This window comes from Arachis hypogaea, chromosome 15 (assembly GCF_003086295.3).
Source record: "Arachis hypogaea cultivar Tifrunner chromosome 15, arahy.Tifrunner.gnm2.J5K5, whole genome shotgun sequence".
In the NCBI taxonomy this organism is placed as follows: domain Eukaryota; kingdom Viridiplantae; phylum Streptophyta; class Magnoliopsida; order Fabales; family Fabaceae; genus Arachis; species Arachis hypogaea.
In genome coordinates this window covers 29,057,353-29,075,987 of record NC_092050.1, presented here as the reverse complement: position 1 = coordinate 29,075,987, position 18,635 = coordinate 29,057,353, and positions in this window count along the sequence as shown.

Genomic DNA, 18,635 nt, shown 5'->3' with positions numbered 1-18,635 from the left:
CTCCTCCCCTACTTTTTTTATTTGCATTAAAATTTATTTTTATTTTACTTGATTTGGTAATTCTTTTAAGAGTAGTGTATTATTTTTATCCTTAATATTTTTGTCCTATTTAAGTCCCTAATGTTTTAATATTGTCTCACTATTTTTCTACTGTCAACTCTGTTAACAGATCATTAATGACAGGATAACATTAAGATAATTTTAAAATATTAGAAATTTAAATTGCACGATTTAAATATTAGGAACAACTTTAAAATTTATCCGAATCATTAAAGATAAAAATCCTACTTTACTCAAACTAAAAACAGAAAATTGTTGGATTTATAAAATGAAAAATAATTGAAAATTCTAATTCATCTTTCTAATTATTTTCCTAACTTCTAAATAAAAATTTGATGAATTTTTTAAATTTTTAATAAGTAACATATTTATTTGAATATTTACTTCTTTAAATATTAAGAAAATAATTAAGAGAATAACTTAGAACTACCCATTATTGTTCTTATAGATTATTTGATTCACGTACTTAACTTGTTAGTTCATTATTTAACCTTTTTATATTTGTTGTTTTGAACGTTTATGATTTCTTTTAAAAGTATCTGTAACTTTTGATTTTACTCAATTTTATCTATGATGTTTTTAAGATTATTCCTAAATATTAATTTCATCTAAAATTTAGAGATAAAATTAAAAACGTTTGATAATAATTTTGATATAAATAAAAAATATTAGATAAAATTAAATAAATTAAAAATATTATAAATAAAATTAAATAAAATTAAAAAATTATAAATATTAAAGACAAAAAAATATACTTTTACTGGTAAAATTTTACCTTTTTAACCCTTTAACTGGTTGCACTTTCACTTTATAGTTAGAACTTAGAACTTGAGGCACAACTTGTACGTCAGTTCAAATGTAGCTATCAGGTCAGCTTCTTCCCTTCGACCCTGCGCACTACCAACCATGCGTACTCTACCACTACCTTCCCTTTTCAAAATTCTTTTCAGAATAAATAAGCAACCATTTCAATTTCAATTTCATTTTCTTTTTGTTTTAAAATAATAATAATAGATAAATAGTTAAATTTGTCTCTAAAAGATTACTCATTTTTTAAATTAATCATCGAAATATTTTTTTAGTTAAATTTATCCTTCAAAAATTTTAAGTTAATCACATTACTCCTTTCGTCACTTTTTTTATTGATAGTGTCAAAATTTACTAATGTATCATATTAAATGACACCACAATACACATCTAAAAATATTAATTGACTATTAACATAATAAATTTTTGAAATTAGATCAAATTAAAATTTAATTGACAGGAAAACTTAAGACATTAGAATCCCACAATTTAAAGTTAATTTGATCTGATTTCATAAACTTATCATGTTAGCCATTAATTAAGATTATTAGGTGTGTATATGTTATGATGTTATTAGTAATAGAAGTAATGTAAAGACTAATATGACTAATTTAAAATCTGTGAGTGACGAATTTAATTAAAAAAAAAATTAATAACTAATTTAAAAAACAAATAATCTTTCAATAATTAATTTGACTATTTATCCAATAATAATAATCAATTCTAAAACAAAAGAGTTTTTATGTTTTTTTTTACCGGAACATTATTTTTATGACTTTTAATTAGCTCCCTCATTTTTTTTCCCAGTAAATACAGTTAGGTATTATGAATATTTTAGTGGTAAAAGGAATGTAATAATCTGCATCAAATCTTAAATTTAATTCTGTTTATGCACATTCGAATATATAGATATATATATATATGGGATATTCTCGTAAAGATATGTAAAACGTCTTTTTGTAAAGATATTTATTTCTTATATTATTATTGGACGTATTAATAAATCAATTATTTTTTAATTTCTTAACAAATTAGAATAAAATCGATTTTTTTATAACAATAACAATAAATCTATTTTTTTAAAATTTAATTGTATTTTTAAAATTTTAGGGATTTAAATGTTCGAAAACAAAAAGCTAGGAATATATTTGTCTTTTTATGAAAAATTTAAAGATATTCGATTTAGATGGTATAATTCGATAAGATCAAATCGGGTCTAATAATTATAATACAAACAATTGGGTTTATTATTGTTACTATAATAAATCGATTTTGTTGTGGTTTATTAAAAAATAAATTATTAACCGATTTAATAAAGATGTCCAATAATAACATGACACATATAAACTTTTTTAAAAAAGAATATTTTTAGTATCTTTATTAAAGTGATCTCCTATATATATATATATATATATATATATCACAGGAAAGAACGTTTTATCTACCGTATTTTTTGGTAAGTTTCTATTGTAAAATTTGGAGTAATTCTTATTTTGAAGGGGAAAAAAAAAAGCAAGGAAAAACTTTCTAGCTATATCAAAGTGATCTTTTTTTTTACTGAAAAAAAAAATTTTATTCGAAGAAATAGTCAACAATTAACAAATCGCAAAAAATACATAAGATCTAAAATTAAGAAAGAAAATTGATAAGCCTTTTATTAAACTATGATATAAGAGGAGACACAAAATTTGATTATAAAAAATTTTATTAGAGAGAAACAGAAGTATATTACAATTTTTATTAATTCTAAAACTATATAAGAAGTGCTACAACATAGAAAAATATTATTTTTTTTTCTGAGTAGATCCAAAAGCTTTCTAAATCTAAAAATATTTTTGTGAACAAAAAATTTTTTTCATTGTATCTTCATTCGATACCTTTAATATCATTTTCAAACGTTTATAAAGAGAATTAATATACCATAAAATAAAAAGAACAACTATAAGATGGGCTATTATAAATTTAGATCTTTAAAAGAAAAGATGAAAAAAAAAAATCACAACCAGAGAAAGGAGATACGCGAGAGAAGGGAAGGAAGGGGCGGCGGCGAAGGTGAGAGTGACGTGGTGGATAATGTTACAGACTTATAAGAAAATAGTGAAAGTAAAACTATAGGAAGGTTTTTACATGTATCACAGTATTTTTTTGGTTGATGGATAGGATGAGACATAGACACAAAGACACAGACATTAAAGACATAGACATAAAATATTTGTGTCTATGTATTGTGTTTGGTAAAAATAATGAACAAGACATAAATATTTGAAAAAGACTGAATTACTCTTCATTTAACCACAATTTTATCAACACCACTACACACCCATCACCTCAAACGCTACATATGTCATTACAATTAAATTTTTATTTCTTTTCGTATTTTTTTCTTTCTAATATCATCTCAAATTATCATTCAAATATTAAATATACAGTTTTTTCTTTAAAAAAAATAGAAAACCAAAGCCTAAAATTTATCAAAGATTAATTAAAATTTAAATAAATAAAAGTTAAATGTATAATTTTTTTTTTGAAAAAAATGGGAGAACAAATTTGGTTGTAAAATCTAAAAGAGAAAGTAAAAAAAAAAATATTTGAAGAGATAAGATGATAAATTTTGAAAATTGAATAAGGGTAAAAGAGTAAAAAATTAGTGTCTCACAAGTTGTGTCTCAGTGTCTCATCAAATTGAAAGTACACAAATTTAATGTCTCCGTATCTATCCGTGTCCTCCCGTGTCCATCAAAAATTTGTATTTCACCAAATTAAACAGTAGACATGTGTCACCGTGTCCATAGACATCAACCAAACACTACGTAATATTTCATTCTTTTTTGCCATTAAAATATATAATAAAATAATTAGAAGGATAAAATTGAATAGAAATATATTGAGTGGTTTTACACCGTAAAAAAAACAAGTTGTTCCCTTAGCCCACAGGAAAAATGAAAGGAAATTACAATCTTATACTTCTGTGTTGTGTTGTTTTATTTGTTACACTTTTACTTCTTTTTTTTTTTTCTTAATATTAACCAATTTTCATTGATCATTTTATCTCTTTTTGTTATTGTTTTTTTCCTTTCTTTTCGTTTCACCAAAATAGATGACATCCTTTGACACGATGTAGTACTTTATTTGTCTATTTATTTTATAGGGATATTATTAATAATTTATTATTAATCTATTATTATATAAAATAAAACTATTTTGTAATTTAGTTTTATTTTTCTTGTACATGAAAAAAAAATTCGATACGGTAAATATATATACTTTCAGGTGCTTATATATATATATTTACCGTATCGAATTTTTTTTTATTTGATATAGTAATTGATTTATTCTGAAACATTAGCACAAAAATATTATTATAATGGTCTTGGGTTTTTTTTTATGTGTGCCATTAATTTAGTATAAAATTAATGGATTATCCTTTTGAGATATAAGAATTATTATATCTACTAATTTTATAAAGGTTGATTCTAATTTTAACAGATCAAGAATTCTTGGCATATGAATTATAATCATATTTTTTCTTTAAGATCTCAAAAGACATCATTAAGATTTACTTTCTTTTGAGATTTAAGTATTTTTTTTGTTGTTACATAAAGGAAATTGGTAACAATTTGGATTAGTATACCCATCTATTTTATAAAGATTTGGTTTTGGAATAAATTGATTGAACATTATGCTGCCAAAGTAGCCTCTTTTGTGAAAATTGATTTATTCAAAACATAAGGAATATGGTGACATGTAATTCATGCGAATATTGGTCGGCCCAAAGGAAGGCCTATATTTGGCCGAATTACATACACATATTAATGGTAAATAAATATTTGGGTAAATAAGAATAAAGTAATACTTATTATTTATGCAAACAATAACCGGCCCAAAGGAAGTTTATTGTTTGGCCAAATAATAAGCATTGCACACTTTTGTTTATTTTCTATTAATTATGCGGTCAATAATCGGCCCAAAGGAAGTTTATTGTTTGGCCAATTAATAGAAAATATATGCGGTAATAAATAGGTTGCGAAGTTTAAGTTTTCATGTGCGCATTAAGTCGGTCCAAAGAAAGGCTTAATGTGTGACAGGAATTTTGACAATATTTGATTACTGCAATGAGAGTATCACTTACAGTTAATTTTTCTATCCAAAGATTGAAAATTAATGTTGTGCTAGATATCTCAATATGGATTTTTTACCCATTAATTAACTAATATTTACTGCATGTTCTTTTATTCTAATCCAGAAACTATGGCTTTAGCTACCAATGTTTCTGCACAAATTAGCAGTATTCCTATGCTGAATGGTTCAAACTTTAAAGTTTGGAAGGATACCGTGGAGATTGTCCTCGGTTGTATGGACCTAGATATAGCTCTTCGAGAGGAGAAACCCACTTCCACTCCGGAAAACCTCAATGAGGTTAAAATAGAGAAGTGGGAGAGATCCAATCGAATGAGCATTATGATCATGAAACGCTCAATTCCTGAGGCGTTTCGGGGCTCAATTACTGAGGATAAAGATGCCAAACAGTTCCTAAAGGATGTTGAAAAATTCTTTACTAAGAATGAAAAGGCGGAGGCAAGTAGCCTTTTGAGCAAACTTGTCTCCATGAGGTATAAAGGTAAAGGGAACATAAGGGAGTACATTATGGAAATGTCTCATCTTGCTTCAAAATTGAAAGCACTAAAGTTAGAGTTGTCTGAAGATTTACTCGTGCATTTCATTTTGATTTCCCTTCCTGCACACTTTGGGCAATTCAAAGTGAGTTATAACACTCTGAAGGACACTTGGTCCTTAAAGGAGCTTATATCTCACTGTGTGCAAGAAGAAGAGAGGCTGCAGCAAGATAAGATTGAAAGTGCTCACATGGCTTCATCTTCTCAGTGTAAAAGAAAGCGTGATACTACTGCGGATGTGCCTTCTCAGCAGAAAAAGGCTAAGAAACAAGATCAAGTTTCAACTTGTTTCTTTTGTAAGAAGGTGGGACACATGAAGAAAGATTGTACCAAATATGCCACATGGCGTGAAAAGAAGGGATTGCCTGTGGAGCCGACCGCCAAGTGATGCTGAAAGATACATCTATGTGGCAGACGGCAATATAGTTGCAGTCGAAGCTATAGGAATCTTTAGATTATGTTCCACGAGTGGATTTTACTTGGATTTATTAGAGACATTTTATGTACCGTCATTTAGACGGAATTTGGTTTTTGTTTCTCGTTTGGACAAATCAGGTTATTTTTGTTCGTTCGGAGAAAATAAAGTCAATCTCTTCTATAATTCGAATAATATTTGCTCTGGTCATTTGGTGGATAATCTATATAGGCTTGACTTAAATTCCTATAATAATAAAATACTGCAAATAGGTACAAAACGAAAACTAAATGAGAATTCGGCATCATTATGGCACAAACGCCTAGGTCACATCTCTAAACAGAGAATTCAGAGGCTCGTGTCGGATGGAATTCTCGGACCCCTAAATTTGGCAGACTTTGAAGTCTGCATTGAGTGCATAAAGGGGAAAAGGACAAACGAAAGGAAATTAGATGCCGAGAGAGCTAAAGATGTCTTAGAACTAATACATACCGATATATGTGGCCAATTCCCTACTGTCTCTTGGAATGGACAACGGTACTTTATTACATTCATAGATGATTACTCTCGTTACAGGTATCTATATTTAATTCATGAAAAGTCCCAAGCCTTGGATGTTTTCAAGTCTTTCAAAGCTGAAGTTGAACTTCAACTTGGAAAGAAAATTAAAGCTGTCAAATCTGATCGTGGTGGTGAATACTACGGAAGATATGACGGTTCAGGTGAGCAACGTCCTGGGCCTTTTGCTCTTTTCCTAGAGGAGTGTGGTATTGTTCCGCAATACACTATGCCAGGCAAACCTAGCATGAATTGTGTTGCAGAGCGAAGGAACCGAACTCTTAAGGACATGGTGAGAAGTATGATTAGTCATTCTTCCTTGCCTAAATCACTCTGGGGAGAAGCCTTAAAGACCGCAGTGTACATCCTTAATAGGGTGCCAAGCAAAGCAGTTAACAAAACCCCATATGAAATTTGGACTGGGAAAAGGCCTAGTATAAAGCATTTGCATATTTGGGGATGTCCAGCTGAGGCGCGACCTTATAGGCCGCATGAAAGAAAATTGGACTCAAGGACAATTAGTTGCTACTTTGTTGGCTACGCTGAGTGTTCACGGGGGTACAAGTTTTACAATCCTGCATCAAGGTCTATTTTTGAGACGGAAAATGCGAGATTTCTTGAGGATGTTGAGTTTGGGGGGGAAGAAAATATTAGGAATGTTGCTTTTGATGAGGATTCTGTAACTGACAATGATCAAGTCCTTGTGCCTATTGTTGTTCAAGATACAGTTATAGTACAAGAGCAAAATGAGAATCCTACTGTAGATCCAGTTACAGTATAAGAGAACAATGAGAATATTGTTGTTGCTCGAGATACTGCTACAGTACAAGAAAATGATGAGAATCCTCATCAAACCCAACCCATACAGCAAGCTCAACAACCTCAAGAAGTGTCATTAAGGAGATCCAACAGAAAAAGGAGAAAATCCATCTATGGTCTCAAACAAGCTTCTCGTCAATGGTATCACAAGTTTCATCAAGTCATTACCTCATACAGTTTTGAGGTAAATATTATAGATGAATGTGTATACCGTAAGTTCAGTGGGAGTAAATACTTTTTTTTGGTCTTGTATACATTCTATTTGCCAGCAACAATATAGGCTTGTTGCATGAAACTAAGAAATTTCTATCGGACAAATTCGAAATGAAAGATCTTGGTGATGCCTCTTTTGTATTAGGAATCGAGATACTAAGAGATTACTCTCAAGGTATTCTTGGATTGTCACAAAAGAACTATATCGAAAAGATTTTAAGTAGATATGTCATAGAAGGTTGTAGACCAATGGACACACCCGTAGTTAAAGGAGACAAGTTCAGTCTCAAGCAATGCCCTAAAAATGATCTTGAGAGGACATCAATGCATGATAAGCCTTATGCATAAGCACTAGGGAATTTAATGTATGCTCAAGTCTACATACATCCCGATATATCATTTATAGTGGGAGTATTGGGTAGATACTTGAGCAATCCGGATATGGATCATTGGATAGCTGTTAAACGCGTAATGCGTTGTTTAAAGAGAACAAAGGATTACATGCTTATTTATCGGAGATCAGAAAAATTTGGAGATCATTGGGTACTCTGTTTCCGATTTCATGGCATATGGTTGCGAAACTTTGTCACTAAGCTTCATATAGTAGATGACATTGAAAGGCCATTAAAGATATTTTGTGACAATAAGTCAGCAGTACTATACTCCAATAACAATAAGAGCTTGACAAAATCGAAGCATACAGACATCAAGTTCTTAGTTGTCAAGGAGAAAGTTTAAGAAAAACAGATTTCCATAGGACATATAGGAACAGAGTATATGCTAGCAGACTCATTACCAAGGATTGACCTCTAAAGTTTTTCATGAGCACACTGCTCGGATGGGTGTCAATATTTGTGATGCCTTGGTTTAGTGGGAGTTTATGCTATATGTCCTATGACAGATAATTGAATTATTTTTCTACAGAATTAAGTTGATGGTTTATTTCATATTATGTGAAATGTTCATTTTGCAATATTTTGTATTGTGTTTGATCTCAATAAAGTTGGACCAGCTGGAAATAGACATGCATGAGATCACTTGGCATGTAATTTCCATATTACTCATCCAAATTTGATCTATGTCGTTGAGTATATTAGGATGGTGATTGGCGTGGTTTAGTCACGGCATTTAATGTGATAAAAGCTGCGGTAGTTCCATATCTAATGTATGAGACGGACCAGATTGTTAAAGTAATGAGAGAAATAGCATTCAGATGCGCGCATAAAGTTTATAAAGATGTGATTATGTCAAGAAATAATATATGTATAGCCCAAGTGGGAGATTGTTAGGAAATTATTTGATTTCCTAACTTATTTGTGGGCAATACATATATTAATTATAATCACAAATTATGCTATTTCAAATTAAATGACTTATATAATGGTGATCTCATTTATTATTTTAAATGCTATTGAATAAGTCATTATTACTTTTGATTTGGAATTAAATGAGAATAAAACCGGATATTATCTTTTATTCCATAGATAATTATCTTTTTGGATTTTAGATATATTATCTTTTGGGCTTTAGATACTATTTTATTTGGGTTTAAGGGTTTAATGGGTGCCATGCTCAAATATAAATAGACCTTCAGGGTTTCGGTCCCCAATATACCAAAAGCCGTCTTTGTTGCTCTTTCCCCATCAAAAGAGTTACAGTACAGCCACCTAGGAATACAGAAGGCTTTGGTTGAGGAAGATTGAAAGAACCACAAGATCCAAACTCTTCCAATCGTATGATTCATGTTTATGAATTCAGGTACGCTTCCGCATTATGATATATATATTTTTGGTGATTCAATATGGATAATCTGAGTAATATGAAAATTACATGCCAAATGATCTCATGCATGTCTATTTCCAGCTGGTCCAACTTTATTGAGATCAAACACAATACAAATATTGCAAAATGAACATTTCACATAACATGAAATAAACCATCAACTTAATTCTGCAGAAAAAATAATTCAATTATCTGTCATAGAACATATAGTATAAATAAACTCCCACTAAACCAAAGCATCACAAATATTGATACCCATCCGAGCAGTGTGCTCATGAAATACTTTAGGGATCAATCCCTTGGTTAGTGAGTCTGCTAGCATATACTATGTTTCTATATGTTCTATGGAAATCTGTTTTTCTTAACCTTTCTCCTTGACAACTAAGAGTTTAATGTCTATATGCTTCGATTTTGTCAAGCTCTTATTGTTATTGGAGTATAGTACTGCTGACTTATTGTCACAAAATATCTTTCATGGCCTTTCAATGTCATCTACTATATGAAGCTTAGTGACAAAGTTTCGCAACCATATGCCATGAAATCGGAATCAGAGTACCTAATGATCTCCAAATTTTCTGATCTCCGATAAATAAGCATGTAATCCTTTGTTCTCTTTAAACAACGCATTACGCGTTTAACAGCTATCCAATGATCCATATCCGGATTGCTCAAGTATCTACTCAACACTCCCACTATAAATGATATATCGGGATGTATGTAGACTTGAGCATACATTAAATTCTCTAGTGCTGATGCATAAAGTTTATCATGCATTGTTGTCTTCTTAGATCATTTTGGGGCATTGCTTGAGACTAAATTTGTCTCCTTTAACTACGGGTGTGTCCATTGGTCTATAACTTTCTATGGCATATCTACTTAAAATTTTTTCGATATAGTTCTTTTGTGACAATCCAAGAATACCTTGAGAGTAATCTCTTAGTATCTCGATTCCTAATACAAAAGAGGCATCACCAAGATCTTTCATTTCGAATTTGTTCGATAGAAATTTCTTAGTTTCATGCAACAAGCCTATATCGTTACTGGCAAGTAGAATGTCATCAACATGTAAGACCAAAAGGATGTATTTACTCCCACTGAACTTGCGGTATACACACTCATCTATGATATTTACCTCAAAACCATGAGGTAATGACTTGATGAACTTGTGATACCATTGACGGAAAGCTTGCTTGAGACCATAGATGGATTTTCTCCTTTCTCTATTGGATCTCCTTAATGACACTTCTTGAGGTTGTTGAGCTTGCTGTATGGGTTGGGTTTGAGGAGGATTCTCATTATTTTCCTGTACTGTAGCAGTATCTTGAGCAACAACAATATTCTCATTGTTCTCTTGTAATGTAGCTGGATTTACAACAGGATTCTCATTGTGCTTTTGTACTATAACTGTATCTTGAACAATAATAGGCACAAGGTCCTGATCATTGTCAGTTATAGAATCCTCATCAAAAGCAACATTCCTAATATTTCCTTCCCCCCAAACTCAACATCCTTAAGAAATCTCGCATTTCCCGTCTCAAAATAGACCTTGATGCAAGATTGTAAAACTTGTATCCCCGTGAACGCTCAGCGTAACCAACAAAGTAGCAACTAATTATCCTTGAGTCCAATTTTCTTTCATGCGGCCTATAAGGTCGCGCCTCAGCTGGACATCCCCAAATATGCATATGCTTTATACTAGGCCTTTTCCCAATCCAAATTTCATATGGGGTTTTGTTAATTGCTTTGTTTGGCACCCTATTAAGGATGTATACTGCGGTCTTTAAGGCTTCTCTCCAGAGTGATTCAGGCAAGGAAGAATGACTAATCATACTTCTCACCATGTCCTTAAGAGTTCGGTTCCTTCGCTCTGCAACACCATTCATGCTAGGTTTGCCTGGCATAGTGTATTGCGGAATAATACCACACTCCTCTAGGAAAAGAGCAAAAGGCCCAGGACGTTGCTCACCTGAACCGTCATATCTTCCGTAGTATTCACCACCACGATCAGATTTGACAGCTTTAATTTTCTTTCCAAGTTGAAGTTCAACTTCAGCTTTGAAAGACTTGAAAACATCTAAGGCTTGGGACTTTTCATGAATTAAATATAGATACCCGTAACGAGAGTAATCATCTATGAACGTAATAAAGTACCGTTGTCCATTCCAAGAGACAGTAGGGAATGGGCCACATATATCGGTATGTATTAGTTCTAAGACATCTTTAGCTCTCTCGGCACCTAATTTCCTTTCGTTTGTCCTTTTCCCCTTTATGCACTCAATGCAGACTTCAAAGTCCGCCAAATTTAGGGGTCCGAGAATTTCATCCGACACGAGCCTCTGAATTCTCTGTTTAGAGATGTGGCCTAGGCGTTTGTGCCATAATGATGCCGAATTCTCATTCAGTTTTTGTTTTGTACCCGTTTGCAGTATTTCATTATTATAGGAATTTAAGTTAAGCCTATATAGATTATCCACCAAATGACCAGAGCAAATATTATTCGAATTGTAAAAGAGACTGACTTTATTGTCTCCGAATGAACAAAAATAACCTGATTTGTCCAAACGAGAAACAGAAATCAAATTTCGTCTAAATGACGGTACATAAAATGTCTCTAATAAATCCAAGTAAAATCCACTCGTGGAACATAATCTAAAGGTTCCTATAGCTTCGACTGCAACTATATTGCCGTCTGCCACGTAGATGTATCTTTCAGCATCACTTGGCGGTCGGCTCCACAGGCAACCCTGCATAGTGACACTTACATGAGTAGTAGCAGCAGAATCTACCCACCAAGTATCAACAGGTGCATAACTTAAACTAGCCTCAGAACAAACAAAAGTAAGAATTATACCCTTCTTTACACGCCAAGTGGCATATTTGGTACAATCCTTCTTCATGTGTCCCACCTTCTTACAGAAGAAACAAGTTGAAACTTGATCTTGTTTCTTAACCTTTTTCTGCTGAGAAGGCACATCCGCAGTAGTATCACGCTTTCTTTTATACTGAGAAGATGAAGTCATGTGAGCACTTTTAGTCTTATCTTGCTGCAGCATCTCTTCTTCTTGCACACAGTGAGATATAAGCTCATTTAAGGACCAAGTGTCCTTCAGAGTGTTATAACTCACTTTGAATTGCCCAAAGTGTGCAGGAAGGGAAATCAAAATGAAATGCACGAGTAAATCTTCAGACAACTCTAACTTTAGTACTTTCAATTTTGAAGCAAGATGAGACATTTCCATAATGTACTCCCTTATGTTCCCTTTACCTTTATACCTCATGGAGACAAGTTTGCTCAAAAGGCTACTTGCCTCCGCCTTTTTATTCTTAGTAAAGAATTTTTCAACATCTTTCAGGAACTGTTTGGCATCTTTATCCTCAGTAATTGAGCCCCGAAATGCCTCAGGAATTGAGCGTTTCATGATCATAATGCTTATTCGATTGGATCTCTCCCACTTCTCTATTTTAACCTCATTGAGGTTTTCCAGAGTGGAAGTGGGTTTCTCCTCTCGAAGAGCTATATCTAGATCCATACAACCGAGGACAATCTCCACGGTATCCTTCAAAACTTTAAAGTTTGAACCATTCAGCATAGGAATACTGCTAATTTGCGTAGAAACATTGGTAGCTAAAGCCATAGTTTCTGGATTAGAACAAAATAACATGCAGTAAATAGTAGTTAATTAATGGGTAAAAAAAAATCCATATTGAGATATCCAGTACAACATTAATTTTCAATCTTTGGATAGAAAAATTAACTGTAAGTGATACTCTCATTGCAGTAATCAAATATTGTCAAAATTCCTGTCACACATCAAGCCTTTCTTTGGACCGACTTAATGCACACATGGAGACTTAAACTTCGCAACCTATTTATTACCGCATATATTTTCTATTAATTGGCCAAACAATAACCTTCCTTTGGGCCGGTTATTGATCGCATAATTAATAGGAAATAAACAAAAGTGTGCAATGCTTATTATTTGGCCAAACAATAAACTTTCTTTGGGCCGATTATTGTTCGCATAAATAATAAGTATTACTTTATTCTTAGTTAGTTACCCAAATATGTATTTACCATTAATATGTGTATGTAATTCGGCCAAATACAGACCTTCCTTTGGGCCGACCAATATTCGCATGAATTACATATCACCATATTCCTAATGTTTTGAATAAATTGATTTTTACAAAAGGGGCTACTTTGGCAGCATAATATTCAATCAATTTATTCTAAAACCAAATCTTTATTAAATAGATGGATATAATAATCCTTATATCCCAAAAGGATAATCTATTAATTTTGTATTAAATTAATAGCATATAGAATTAGATTCGAAAAGATCAAAGTGTAACAATGCTTTATCAATATTTTAAAATAAATCAATTTTAAAAAAAAATTCTGCCAAACTAAATAAAATAACATACCGTCTCATATAGAATATATACATGCGTCTTTATGTATAACCAAATAGTATATATATACCAAAGGCAACCAAAACAACGACACATTATATATATGTGGAACGATACTTAAAAGGTATATATACTAACGCACACAATCGCATGTATACGATACATATATATGTATATTCCTATAATATCATACTGTAATAGGGAACGTACATATATATATTAATCCAGTAAAATAAAACTGAATATTTTGATGATTAAATTATGGATGGCTCTGATACCACTTGTTGGAATAAATTAATTTTCAATATCCCAGATCATCCATATTAAATCATCAAAAATATATATCATACTCGAATGCGTACCTGAATTCATAAACATGAATCATAGGATTGGAAGAGTTTGGATCTTGTGGTTCTTTCGATCTTCCTCAACCAAAGCCTTCTGTATTCCTAGGTGGCTGTACTGTAACTCTTTTGATGGGGAAAGAGCAACAAAGACGGCTTTTGGTATATTGGGGACCGAAACCCTGAAGGTCTATTTATATTTGAGCATGGCACCCATTAAACCCTTAAACCCAAATAAAATAGTATCTAAAGCCCAAAAGATAATATATCTAAAATCCAAAAAAGATAATTATCTATGGAATAAAAGATAATATCCGGTTTTATTCTCATTTAATTCCAAATCAAAAGTAATAATGACTTATTCAATTAGCATTTAAAACAATAAATGAGATCATCATTATATAAGTCATTTATAGTGAAATAGCATAATTTGTGATTACAATTAATATATGTATTGCCCACAAACAAATTAGGAAATTAAAATAATTTCCTAACAGTACATATATAGTACTTATTTATTAATTCAATTTTTTTCACTATATTAAAAACATATTATTTTACTAAATGCATATTATTTTCCAAAATTTGAAATATTAATTATTTTAAATATTAATCTATTTTTATTAAATTATTTAAAAAAGAGATAAAATTAAAAAAATGAGAAAAAGGTAAAAAAAAGATTAGATCTATTTAACACTCATGACTATTTTCTTTTTTTTTTTTATTTCTGTTTGCTTTTTCATATTTAAAATAATTTAGAGAGAGACAAATTTCAATAATAGATTATAAAAATATTTTAAATGTGATATATTATACTATATTTAAGTCCTATAATATAAGAAAGAAATTAAATCAGATCAAATATAGTATAAGTAGGATTTTTTTTAGTTTATTTATAACTATAAAAAAATAATATTAACATTAAGGATAAAAAATTATTTAAAATAAAAAATTAATAATAAAATTTGAGAGTCTAATTATTTTTGAATAAAAATAGTGAGATTCACATGTGATAAAAATTATATATTTAATGGTGATTAATTTTTTGCTTTTGTTATTTTACAATTCTCTTCGTTTGAAAAGATATTTTTTAGCAGTTAATACATTGAATAACTAACAAAAAAAATAAGTGTTTGGTTGGATTGATTTTAAAAAAATATATATTTTCTTTAAAATTATAAAGTACGGACTTTTATTAAATTTAAACACGTTTAAATAAATCTTGTAAAAAAATATTTTTATTAAAAATTAATTTTTTTTAAACCAACCATACTTTACTTTTGAAACATTAGAAATAAAAACAAAGAGTTTTTAATTTTTTTTATCAAAATAATAAAAAATAAAATAATTTAAATTAAATAATTTTGTTTAAACAGTAAAAAAGTGAATTGTAGTAATATACTATTGTCATGTGTGCAATATTAGATTTTAAGTCTTTATAAATTTAAGAATAAATCACCTATCTAAATGAATCTCATTTAATATTATCCATTTATTTTTAATTTTTTGTTATTAATATGTTTTATACAAATATTTTTGAGCTAGAACGATTTAGTAGTAGATATTAATAAATAGTCTTAGACTATAATAAGAGATATAGATATAGATATAGATAAATTATTTTAACTAAGTACGATTTAATAGATAATACAATTATATATAGTTCAGTTGAAGCCAATTTATTAAAATATGAGAATTTATGTAAATCAGTTTTAGCCATTTCAATTTACTAAGAGAGAAAAATATATAAACATTAAAAATAATAAATAATTCAAAAATTTGAGAATTAACTAAAATCAAAGCTACTCATGCATTATGTCTGTATTATTTTTCTAAAATGTTATAAAAATTAGAAAGTTAAATAAATTTATATTAGTATTTTTAAAATTAAAAACAATTAGGATTAAAAACTTTTTTAATAATTACTGAAATAACACACACAATACTATTATTTCTTATATTTGTATATTTGTTTTTTCTCCTTAAAAAATTAAAATATGTAGGTATTCTTTTGTTCTTAAAAAAAAAAAATAGAAGTTGCTAGGTATATCGTGTTTACTATGTTTTATTGATAGTCAAATATATAAGTTTTCAATAAAATAATTTTAATAAGTATTTATCTAAACAATAGTATTTACCCATTAATAATAGAATTAAATGATATGATTGTATTAAAATTTAGAATTAATAATTTATAAAACTAATCGCAATGAAATATATTCAAAATAAAAGGATTAATTATCTTTTTTATAAGTGTAATTTTTTTTATGCTTCTACAAGTATAATTTTTATTTGACTATTTATCTATTATTATATAGAGAAAAAGACTATTGTCACACCTCAATTAATAAAATTTTATTTAATCATCTTAAATTGCCTTCTTTTCTATTTTATACCTAAATTAATATTACCCAAATTTATTATCACTAATACTATAAAATTAAATTAATGTTTTTTTAATCATATAATAATAGTCATGTGCATATATAATACATGGCATATAGTATATGATAATTAAAAAAAAAATTTATAGATGAATTATAAGGTATAACATATATATTCTGAATTTTTATCTAACATTATTTTATTGTGTTTATGCAATTTAAACTAATAGCGAGTAAATTAAAATTATCAGAAATGTTCATTTCAATTTCACAAATTTTATATAAATTTACTTATTTTATTTGATAATTATATAATTCTTTAGAAAATAATTTTATTCTAGTACTCGAATAAAATAAAAATTATTTTTAAATAAAAGAAAGAATTATGTTGACATTGATTTTTAATTAAATTTAAAAATTATTATTATTAAAAAAATTATTTGACTCGAATTTTTTATGTATAAAAAAAATTATTTAATTTTTTATTTGATTTTTTTAACCATTTCATGGCGCAATCAATTTCGAAAACTTCTATTCAAAGTATCCATCCTAATATAGCCGCTAGATCACTATTTTTTTCTTCTATTTAGTTTTTATTTCAGGGATTTTTCTGACATTGTAATACATACTAATGGACAAAAATTTAATTTATAACTGATCCGTACTTGGTACAGCAGTATTCCAATAAAGTAGTTGGAACATGTGAAAATTTTTCAAAATTATAACAGTAAAAATAAAGAAAATGATAATTGGTAAAAAAGATAAGAAAGAGAAGAGGAAAAGAGAAGAAGGAGAGTAAAGAGCAGAAAGCAGAGAAAGAGAAAGAGAAAAAAATTTTTATATCAGACTGTTATTACTTAGTATATAGACACAATATAAATCTTAACATCTAAAGTGACACTTAAAAAGTGAATAATAAAAGTTTTAGATAATATTAAATTAAATATTCTAAATAAAATATAAATATTATTTTGATTAAATTATATACAAATTTATCCAATTTCTTAAATCTTGAATATAAGTATTGGATAATAGAATGATACACCAAATTAATTTTTCAAATTTTTTCACTGATAAATTACTTTGATTTTTTTACAAATATGTCTTTAACATTTTAGAATATTAAATAATTAGTTTTTTATCATTCTAAAATTTATATGATCTTTGAATTAAGTTGTCTCGAATTTAAAAGATAAATGAATAATTAATTTATTTATTTTAATAAGAACTAACTAAATATTATATAAAACTAGGAGCTAATTGAACATTTTTTGGTAAAATATTAATTTTATTCAAACAAAAACTTATTGATAGCCAATTTGAGAAATTACTAAGGGACCATTAACAAGGAATTATTAATAAAAGATAATTTATAATGTTTGATTTAAATTTTAATTTGATTTTTAATATTTTATTTTTGTCTTAAAAAATTTTAAACGGATTCAATGTAATTCTATCATTAAATTTGACGCAAATAGTTAATAGAGTAAATGATGTTAATGTTAATAACGTTATTATTAAATTATATTTTTTTTAGTGTGTTAGAGAAACATAACCAAAACTTTCTTATAACACTTTCTCGTCTCAATTTCCTTCTTGTTAAAAAAGAAAGATCCCAAATCCTAATAATCAATCATCAACGGTCTAAAATTAAAAAAAAAATTTATATTGGTGATTCTTAGTAGATCAATTTTACTTATATATTGAAATCAAACCATATTGGTTTTTTAATATGCTAATTGTAGAGATTTTCGGAGCCAAGAAGCATATGCTTAGAATTAATATTAGGAAGGTGGAAGATATATATGCTAAACTATTAACCCTGCTAATATAGTGGTTCTTATAACTGGGGAAGCATGAGGGGAAGCACTAGTGGGGGTGGACATCGGGACTGCCGGATCCAAAGAAAAGATCCCCGGATATGGAATCGTGAAGCATATCATCGCTTGGAAAGGGATTCATTTACAGTGTTCGTGGCCAACTTGCCGGAGGATAGTTCCAGGAAGGAGTTGTATCAACTGTTTGGTTGGACGGGTTGGATTAATGATATTTATCTATGCCGGAAAATGAAACATGATATGGTTTACTTATTCGCATTTGTTCGATACACGACGAAAGGGGGTACTCTGAAGGCTATAGCAGAAATGAACCAATTCCGACTGCGGGG